We start from the raw sequence: 9,533 nt of genomic DNA, 5'->3' as shown, positions 1-9,533 counted from the left end.
TGTATGCTTTAAAGTAATCTTTCCCTCCACCTTTGATGCCAGACTGTACAAGGTAATACCAATCTTGTCACTAAAATCCTGTAGCAAGTTGCAACTGGAGTAGGCTCATTGAATCAATGGAACTTACAGAAGAGTTGACCCACCTAATCCCCTCTAATTCAGTTGGCCTACTCTATTTGCAACTTGCTACTGGGTTTTAATCAGTGATTGTTAAATTAATGCGAAAGTGCCTAAATCATATTTCTAGAACCACAAATGTGGATTCCACCCTATCCGCAGGGAAAAGACTGATGTGGCAAAAGTCAAAACTACTATATATAAATTAGAATTTGGTGGGAGCAGAGAATGTAAAATTGGGTACAGAATATAGCTAAGGGGTGCTTCTCTGTGTTCATTTTAAAATTGTTGTAAATTGTAGATATGTATGGAATAATCCTGACTGGATTCTGAGCAGCCAGTATAGCTGAAATTCTCAGTGGCTAACAATGTGACCATGGAGCAGCTTTGAACAGTTTTCAGATCAGATTTCCTGAAATCCAACAGCCAGCTTGGGCTAGTGCTTGGCTGGTTGATTCTGAGGAACTTCCCCAATCTCTGAATCATAAGCATGTTTATTATTATTATTATTATTATTATTATTATTATTATTATTATTATTATTATTATTATTATTATTATTATTATTATTATTATTATTATTATTATTATTATTATTATTATTTTATTTTATTTTATTTTATTTTTATTTATTTATTTATTTATTTATTTATTTATTTATTTATTTATTTATTTATTTATTTATTTACTGGCCAGGTATGTAAACCATACCCGGAATTTAATATGGCTACCAGCCACACTTAAAAACAATACACACACACACACACACCATAAACAGAAAAATTCACAAGACAATTAAGAATTGAAATTATTGAAAAGAAACTGTCAAGGAATATCTGGCTGCAGAGACAGAGGTTGGGAGTTTGAGTCCTCATTGTGCCTCCAGGGAGAAGAGCCAGCTTGTGTGGCCATGGGCAAGCTGCCCAGTCCCAAGATGCCATAGAAGAGGAGAATGGTAAATCGCTTCTCTACTTTGAAAACCCTGAAAAGGGTTGCCATAAGCCAGAATGGACTTGATGGCACATCATTATTATTAATCCTACATAAGTGGGTACAAGTATGGGGTGGGGAGTCATGGTAGAAGACACTTCCATTTTGTGGCAGTTGTATCTTCTTCAGTCATGTCAGAAGCAACCCAAAGGGGCTACAGCTAACAGGATGCTGCTGTTGCTGTCCAGGGGATGCCAAAATGTGTTCACAGTCCTCACATTCTTTGGGGAAATGCCTTCCGTGTCCCTCACTTGTACCTAACAGTACAGTACCCACATTCCTCTGTGTAAACTTTCTTGAGCAATGGTGGGCAGAGAGTAGATTTGGAGTTACTGACATCTTTTGGTGAATTATAGTAGATTTGAAGGAATCCTTTGCTTCTAGTAGTTTAACATGGCATTAAAAAAAGGGTTAATTGCCCCTGGACTTACTCCACCCTGAAATGATAGAAATGGAGAAAGTTGATGGTATTCAAGAATGGAGCTTAATTAGAGTTTTGTAACAGCTCCTTTCCTCCCCCACCACTTGCTTTGGAGATTGACTTAATGGTGCATATTGTGCTCTGATGTGATCCATGCTGATTCACATCCAGTCTGACTTAATCTGGGTGGCATGTCTGCATTATGGTTCAAAAACACAAATCTGTAGGTATGCTGCTGTGCATTGGGAAACCTCACTAGTTATGCATTCTATACCTATTATTTATTTATTTATTTATTTATTTATTTATTTATTTATTTATTTATTTATTTATTTATATGCCGCCCGCACTACCCAAAGGTCTCTGGGCGGCTTACAGCATTTAAAATACAATAAAGATATGTAACAATTAAAATACAATTAAAATATATATAAAATTGCCATCGGACCCACAGCTAATATTATTTCAGTTAAAAGCTTGTTTTTTTAAATTCATGGATATGATATTTGGAGACAAAATTGGACTTTTAGAACACATAGCCCCTCACCAAGCTAGAAATAGAACTTTTGTGCTAACCACCTTTAAAATTTGTTTCTTTCCCCACACATACTCAAAAGATAAATGCAACTTGTTGGAAGCAAATTAATGTGATGTGATGTAATGTAATGTAGCGGCAGTGTGAGGGCTCCATCCTGACTGTTCATAAAAGTTTTTGCATTCTAGTATCTGTTATGCTTTTTTGTTTTGTTTTGTTTAATGGCTTATTTATTGTTTAATATTGAATCTTGGTTTGTGTTGTGGATGCTTTTATTGTAAGCCATTCAGAGTAGTGACCTAGCCACTAGATGGGTGGGGTGAATATTGAATTGTAATGAATGAATGAATGAGAGACTATAACTGACAAAATAGAAAAATGAGAGGAAGAAGAGTAAAACACATCCCCTTTGGTATTGCAGGCCCCTAAGCATTCAGAGTTTAAGTATAGTTGCATTGAAGAGCAGTACAAGCATGGTGGGAAAAATACTGCACTCAGAGCATGATTACATTGGCAATAAGAACCACTGTTCAATTGGGTTTTGTGTAATTTAAATTGATTTTTAAAATTCTGGCCACACGACACACAACAAAGCCTGCTTCTTTTTGACGATAATCCAAGTCCAACTGGGATTTTTAAATTTAACACGCTTTTGAAATTGATTCTTTATTAATTGCGCTGGGCAATGTGAACACCCCTGTGGTATTAAATATTGTCTTTGTGGGCAGTCACGGGTTTTGGACGGCAGGGACACTGCTGTCTGTCCCAAATAATTTTTTAATTATTAGCACTGCATCACTGTGGAAGTGTGGCAGTTACATTTTTTTTTAAAGAAAGAAATGCAGCATTCCAAAGGATGCCTGAAACACTAAAGAAATACTACACAATGTTCAAAACAAGATTTGCAAACATGCTGGTTAATGAAATGATTTAAAATTTCACATGTAGTTTCCCAAAGCACTTTTGAGCCCCGGCTTTATATCAGAGTAATTATTTTCAAAGTGAACGTGCACAGAGGAACAAAAGCCACATGGCTGTAAATCAATTGGAATGCATAAGAGCTGAAATCGATACAAATCAGCAGTGTAACCACGCCCTATGAGGCAGCATAATGGACATGTGATAGGAACATGTGTCAATTTTCAGAGGCAAGTGGGTAGGCAGCCTGAGATCTATAGCCAATTGCTAAATGCAGTGATGCCTCGCAAGACGAATGCCTCATACAATGAAAAACTTGCAAGACTAAAGTTTTTTGTGGGTTTTTTTGTGACTCACAAGATGAATTTTTCTATGGCCATGCTTCGCAAGATGATTTCCCCCCCCCCTTTTTTTTGGTTTGTTTTAAATGGCACAACTGTTAGTACCGCGCTTCACAAGATGAAATTTTTGCAATACTACACGACTCGCGAAACTAATTAATTTTGTCTTGTGAGGCATCACTGTATAGCAAAAGAGTACAAACCTGCATATAAGAATTGGGTATATACAATTCCAGGGAACACACATAGTCATCATCAAGCATTTTTATTGAAGCATATGGGCAAGTCTCCACTCTGAACTGGAAGCTAGAGCTATCGACAAACAGAGGTCATCTCTGTCTTTTCCCTTCCTGTCATCTCATGTTTTCCTTAAAAAAGGATTGTTGGAGACATACTGGCTGTCTCAAACCAGGCCAGTTTTCCATCTGAAGCAACGTTTATCCTTTTAGATGGTGCCAATCCGCTCTGGATCTAGATCAGGTTGATCTGACCCAATTAGGATCCAATTCAACTTCATCTAAATAAACTTATTTGTCTTAAATTGAGTTGCCATTATTTTTAATATACAGGGGTTTGTAAGCTTCGTTCTGTTTTTATACTCTACCAATAAAATAAAATAAAATAAAAATAATTCTTCAGATTATAAGTCTTTATATCTAAAGCCCCATACAAGCTTTATAGTATCAGGATTCATCAATGCAATTAGAAGGGAGCACCTGGCCCAACCCCAGCTCTGAAGATTTTCCACGGACTTGGCTTGCAAGTCCATACATAAGTATGAACGTCTCTTCTTCAGACCCATCCCTGACAGTGTGTGTGTGTGTGTGGGGGGGAAGTCAACAGATGGGCAGGGCTAGTCATTTATCCCTGTGTTCATGGTTCTGTAAAACTTGAATAGAGGTTATGTGTGTATCTTTTGCACTGGGGTCTGTGCTTAGTTTGCAGGTTACAAGTCACTCACCACTTGATGAAATTTCCTTTTGACTGACAGAACCAACCTGTTGTACCAAAACTATTCTTTCCCAACTTCAAACAGGCCCATGTTTCTGGAGAGTCCTATCTTATTGTCGCCTCTGGTTATATCTCTTTTAAAAACTGGCCAAAATGCTGTTACTTAGCATCGTAAACCCATTGAATCAACATGGTTTTGATGAGACAACTCCTCCTTAAGTTCCATTGATTCAAATGGGCCAACTCTAACTGTGACTTCCTTTATCATAGTAAGTTACAATTAGGGTAGGTCCATTTGAATAAATCAAACTTATGGAAGTGTTTGCTCACCACTTCCCATTGATACACTGGCCCTACTACTCAGTGGCCCTACTACTTGAGTGTGGCTTGCTATGCTAAGACATTATCTCCAGTCCTACCTTTGTCCAGTAGAAATTCACACAGTCTTTTGAACAGAGACAGCCATACTCAATTCAATATCAAAACCAAAGAACTGGGCAAAAATTGTGCTTATTGCTGTCTTAGACTGACTGTCTCTAATCCTTTTGCATACCTACACCTGTGTAACTTGAAGTTGCATCAGATATAGGTCTAATAAGCACTGGTGCAGGAACAGTTGCCCAACCAGTTGTGCAGTCAGACATGCAAACTGCCTGGTCATCAGTGCCTATGAACTTCTGTGGGCATAAGTGTGATAGGATTGTGGCTACTATCTGTTAATTATCTTTTGTTCTCATGTCACTATCTCTTGATTCAGTAAAAGAGACATTTATTTAGCTCAGTTTCTTCCTTGAACGTCTTCCACTTGTCTGAAGAAAGAACTCTGTGAACCTTCAAAGCTTTGCCTATCCTCCTACCAGCTAAAGCTGGCCTACCAGTAGTTATTCAGCCTCCCTGGTTTGTCTGCCTATCGTGGAAATGCATATATTTCAAAGTACATCTCTTTCCGTGCCCCATTTCTCCTGTCAAGGAAGTCAAATGCAGAGCCTATTAGACAAGATGGAAAGGCAGACTTTTGTAGAGATAACAGGGAAGCAATAATGGCTTTGCAGCTGCCAACATGTATTCATGAGCAAATACTGTGATACACTTTTCACAGTAAAAGTGTGTAAGGGAGAATAAGGGACTCTTTGAACTCTAAATAACCATAAAAAGTTGTTATCTGTCCAGAAACTGCAGAGAGACAAGATCCTTCCCTAGATACTTGAAGCTAGAAAAGGGAATTGTAAAGAAATGTTCAGTGAGTATTGTCTTAGTGCCACACCTGTACACCCTGGGTTGCAGTATCCATTTCCACAACAGGAATGTGAAGAAGTCTCACCCAGGTGTCTTCTGTGCTTGAAGGAAAGGCTGGCTAAAAATTGCAAGACATCTTGTTCATGATTCTCCATCTCCATCCACCAGAATTCTTCTTTACTCCAGTGCGAAACCATGACAGAAAGCCTCATTCCTCATTGGGATACCTTGTATGTGCAGTGTGCATATTGCTCCAGCCTCTTGTCTCCCTCTTTCCTTTTTTTCACCCCAGTTATTAGCAGATGCCATTCATTCCCCCACCCCACCCCAAGATTCCACAGTGAAGCTCATACTCAGAGTGGAAACATTTGCCTGTACTGCTTCATGAAACCAAGACAGGGTGAGGGCTGGGCTTCTTGAAGTTATTCTGGAGATTTGTGGCTTAAGAAAAAAAGTCACCTGCCAGTAGTCGAGGAGCTACCTCTGCTTCTGGCACCGTCTATGTCACAGTGATGACAAAAAAAGAAGAAAACAACATAGTAGGGAGGGATCTGCCATGTCCTGAAATATTTTGTACTTCATCCTGAAACTAGAGCTAGCAAAGTAACTTTCTGAATGTTCCAGTATAATGACATACTAAAGCCATAATAGGGCCTAACAACCATAACATGGTACTAGTATGATGATACTGTGGGTTCCACTTTCCATACTACCCAATCATACTTGATTTCAGAAGCTAAGCAGGGCATGGACTTGGTTAGTACTTAGATTGGAGACCATCAGAGCATACTGAAGACCTCCAGGCAACGCCAGGAAAGAATCTTGCCTGGAACCATACAGCACACCATTTAATTAGTTTAGTCAGTTTGCTTCATCAATGATTTGATGGAAGACCGAAAATATAAATTCAGTTTAAGTCTCCTGCATGGTAAAGATCTGTGCCAAAACTTGAATAAATTGCTGCCTACAGTTGTCTCCAATAAAAAATGGCCAGAATTCTATTGCCAATTTACACTTGCATAAGAGAAACTGAGTATGTCTTGGTATCATATTGGTGTGTATTAACAATGCGCTGGTTATTTTCCTGGCCAGGCACCCATTCTTGCAGGGAGGCATGTGTCCACAAATGCAACTAGCATCTCATTAAATGGCAGCAATTTGCCTCTGAAACTATTGCCATTTCTCTTGTGCAAGAAGACTAAATCAGCAATAGGATTCTGGCCAATAAGTTGTAGATGTTTAGCAACATCAAGTTTGTGTCACATGTCTTGTGCAAAGTGCCACAGATTGAAATGGAGTAAGGAACTGGCATTTTGAAGGAACAAATACTTTTTCCCTCTCCCCCCTTCTCTTCCTTTTCTATTGGTTAGATATACAGGTAGAATAAAGATATACACTGAGCCAGGGTGCTGGTTGGCTGTTAAAACTATTTGGCACAGAAAGGCTGTCTGGAGTCAGCTCTAGGCACTTGGAATCTGGAAAGCCAGTCTCAGTAGCTTTTTGAGAACATCAGCATCTGCCTCAACTCGTGTACGATATAATACGAGCAGACAGTCCTGAGCTTCTAAAGGCCCTCGTGTAATTGCTGTGTCACCAAGTGTCATCCTATGCAGACGCTCTCAGGAGGCTTACGTAAACAAAACTCACTACCTTTTAGAGAGGACACGCTGGCAGTGGCACTTTTCAGGCAGACGCAAGACAGATCACGCCATCAACACCATATGGATGGCACATGAGTGTATTCTTGATGGAGCGGGAAATGATGATTACCTGTCAAAATTATTATACCCAAGGAGTGGTTTATGGACTGAAATGGCACCTCTGTTTGCAAGCATATACTGTCCTCAACGGCTGTCTATATTGCTTTCGACTAGCTCCTTCTGCAGCTGAACAGTAATGATGGCCGTTAGAGGTGCTCTTACTTTGGGTCAGCATTTCTTATTAGATGCAACGTTTGAAGGACTGCGATTCAATTATCAATATTATTGCATACGGGAATTAATATAATTGTTATCTGTATTGTGATTTTCACTCTGCTTGATCCCAAAGGACTCAGCCAGTTGCCTAGACAACAGAAGGGTAATGGCACTGGAATATCGCCTGTAGATTTTTTTAAAAAAAAGATCTATACATATGGTGTGAATGTGCTTAATTTGCCTGTCACGAATTGCAGGAGTAGTCCATTGTGTGTGCAAACAAACAAACAAACAAAACCACGGTCCTCAAAACTGCATGCTAAAATGTAAGTGTAGGCTGTATTATATAGGGAAGAAAAATGCCTGCATAAGATGTATCTCTGTTACAGTGCATCCAAAGGGACTGTCTGGATCAGAACAAATGTCAGGGTTGCCCTTCCATAAGAGAACGAGAAGGCTGCTAAAGCCTTCAAGTTTTAAATGTTATAAAATAGTAGTGGTTTAACTTATTTACTTTGTTGTCACTGTATTTTCATTGTCAGGATGGAGAGAAGTACATATAGGGCTGTTTGCCTCATATGCTCAAAACAAAACAACACAACACTGGCTGGCTTTGGACATTCTGTATCTCACTTTGGGTGGCATTTTGCTGTCTCTGGCAGCAAAATCTTTTGGACTGGCCCTGACAAAGGATGCTGCTTATATATTGCCCCATAGTGCTTCGAGCACGCTCTGAGAGATTTACTTTTTATGATATTAGACAGGCTACACATTCTCCTCCCCCATGCTGGGTACTTATTTTTACCAACTTCATAAGGATGGAAGGCTAAGTCAACCTCAAGCTGGCTGTCAGATCTGTTGGTATTGAACGCTGACCATGAGCAGAGTTTTGGCTGCAATACTACAGTTTAACCACTGTAGCATGAGGCTCTAAGTACGAGCCAAAAAGGCTGCCTAAAGAGAGTCAGATGTAGAATGTCATGCTACAGCTCTGCCAAATGGCAGGCAAAGTGGTTGCAAGGCAATAGATAGATGCCACGTGGTGCCCCCTGTTGAAGTCCTTCCTGACACCTTAGCGGATGGAACATCAAGGAATGAGAGGGGGAGTTTACTTATCACTCAGGTTCTCCTCTGACTCCAGCAGCTGAATATACTGTGCTACTTTCAAATTCCCCTCGCCTTAGTTCAAATTACTAACTAATCTTTTTCGCCTTGCAAATGGCAAATGCAATACATGTGATCCATTAAAATGTCGTTCTACCTCATGGATGAATAGCATCTCCTTGCTGTGCCTAGTAGTTGCTCCCCAGTTGAGCAAATACACATGCTTTGGTCCATTTTTGGTCCATTTTTGTCTGGAATTCACATGGACTGCTACCTGATCTCAGGGGCTTAGCTAGGTGGCTCATTTGGAGCAGTCTGGTGCAGTCTGGACAGGGTTGCTTAAGGTCAGGTAGAGGTCTGGTATGCCATGTGGAGCGATTCTTCTAGCCACATGGCATATGCACCTCAAGTGACTCTAATTTGCCTGTGTGCCTAAAGAAAAGAAAAAAGAAAAGCAATTCCCTCTTTGCCCCTTCCTGTGTTTTCTTCCTCCCATAGCAAGCTTCCATATTTTAAACATATTTTTCCAAAAGTGCAGTTCATCATCACTGCCATTAATTTTGGTTCCTCCCTCTGCCCTACTAAGGGAGAGGAAACAAGTGGCTAAATCTGTTCAAGCCATTAATGATACCGGGAAATTGGGACCAGCTGGCAACAAAAACTCTGCTTTAGTTGATCTCAGCAGTCGTATGCGCTGGAGCAAACAAAAACGGAGAAATGCTACCTGCACCTGAAAAACAGTAGCCAGACAAGTGTGGGTAGGAATGCTCTGAATGTTTTGCTCTAGCTGTTACATTCTGTCACCACCAGCAATTGGCGCAAATCAGGCCATCTCCACAGCAGACCAAACAGTGGGTTAAATAGCCATGTAGTCACCCCCAATGTTACGTAGCCACAACCGACATACCCTATCCTCTGCTCATTATCAGGTATGGCATTTCTTAAATAAATATTTTCACTTAAAACAATCTTTGGTACAGATTCCAACCACCTAGCTTCCACAC

This window comes from Pogona vitticeps, chromosome 2 (genome assembly GCF_051106095.1).
Source record: "Pogona vitticeps strain Pit_001003342236 chromosome 2, PviZW2.1, whole genome shotgun sequence".
NCBI lineage: Eukaryota > Metazoa > Chordata > Lepidosauria > Squamata > Agamidae > Pogona > Pogona vitticeps.
The sequence above is the reverse complement of the archived record's forward strand: the minus strand, read 5'-3'. Positions refer to the sequence as shown.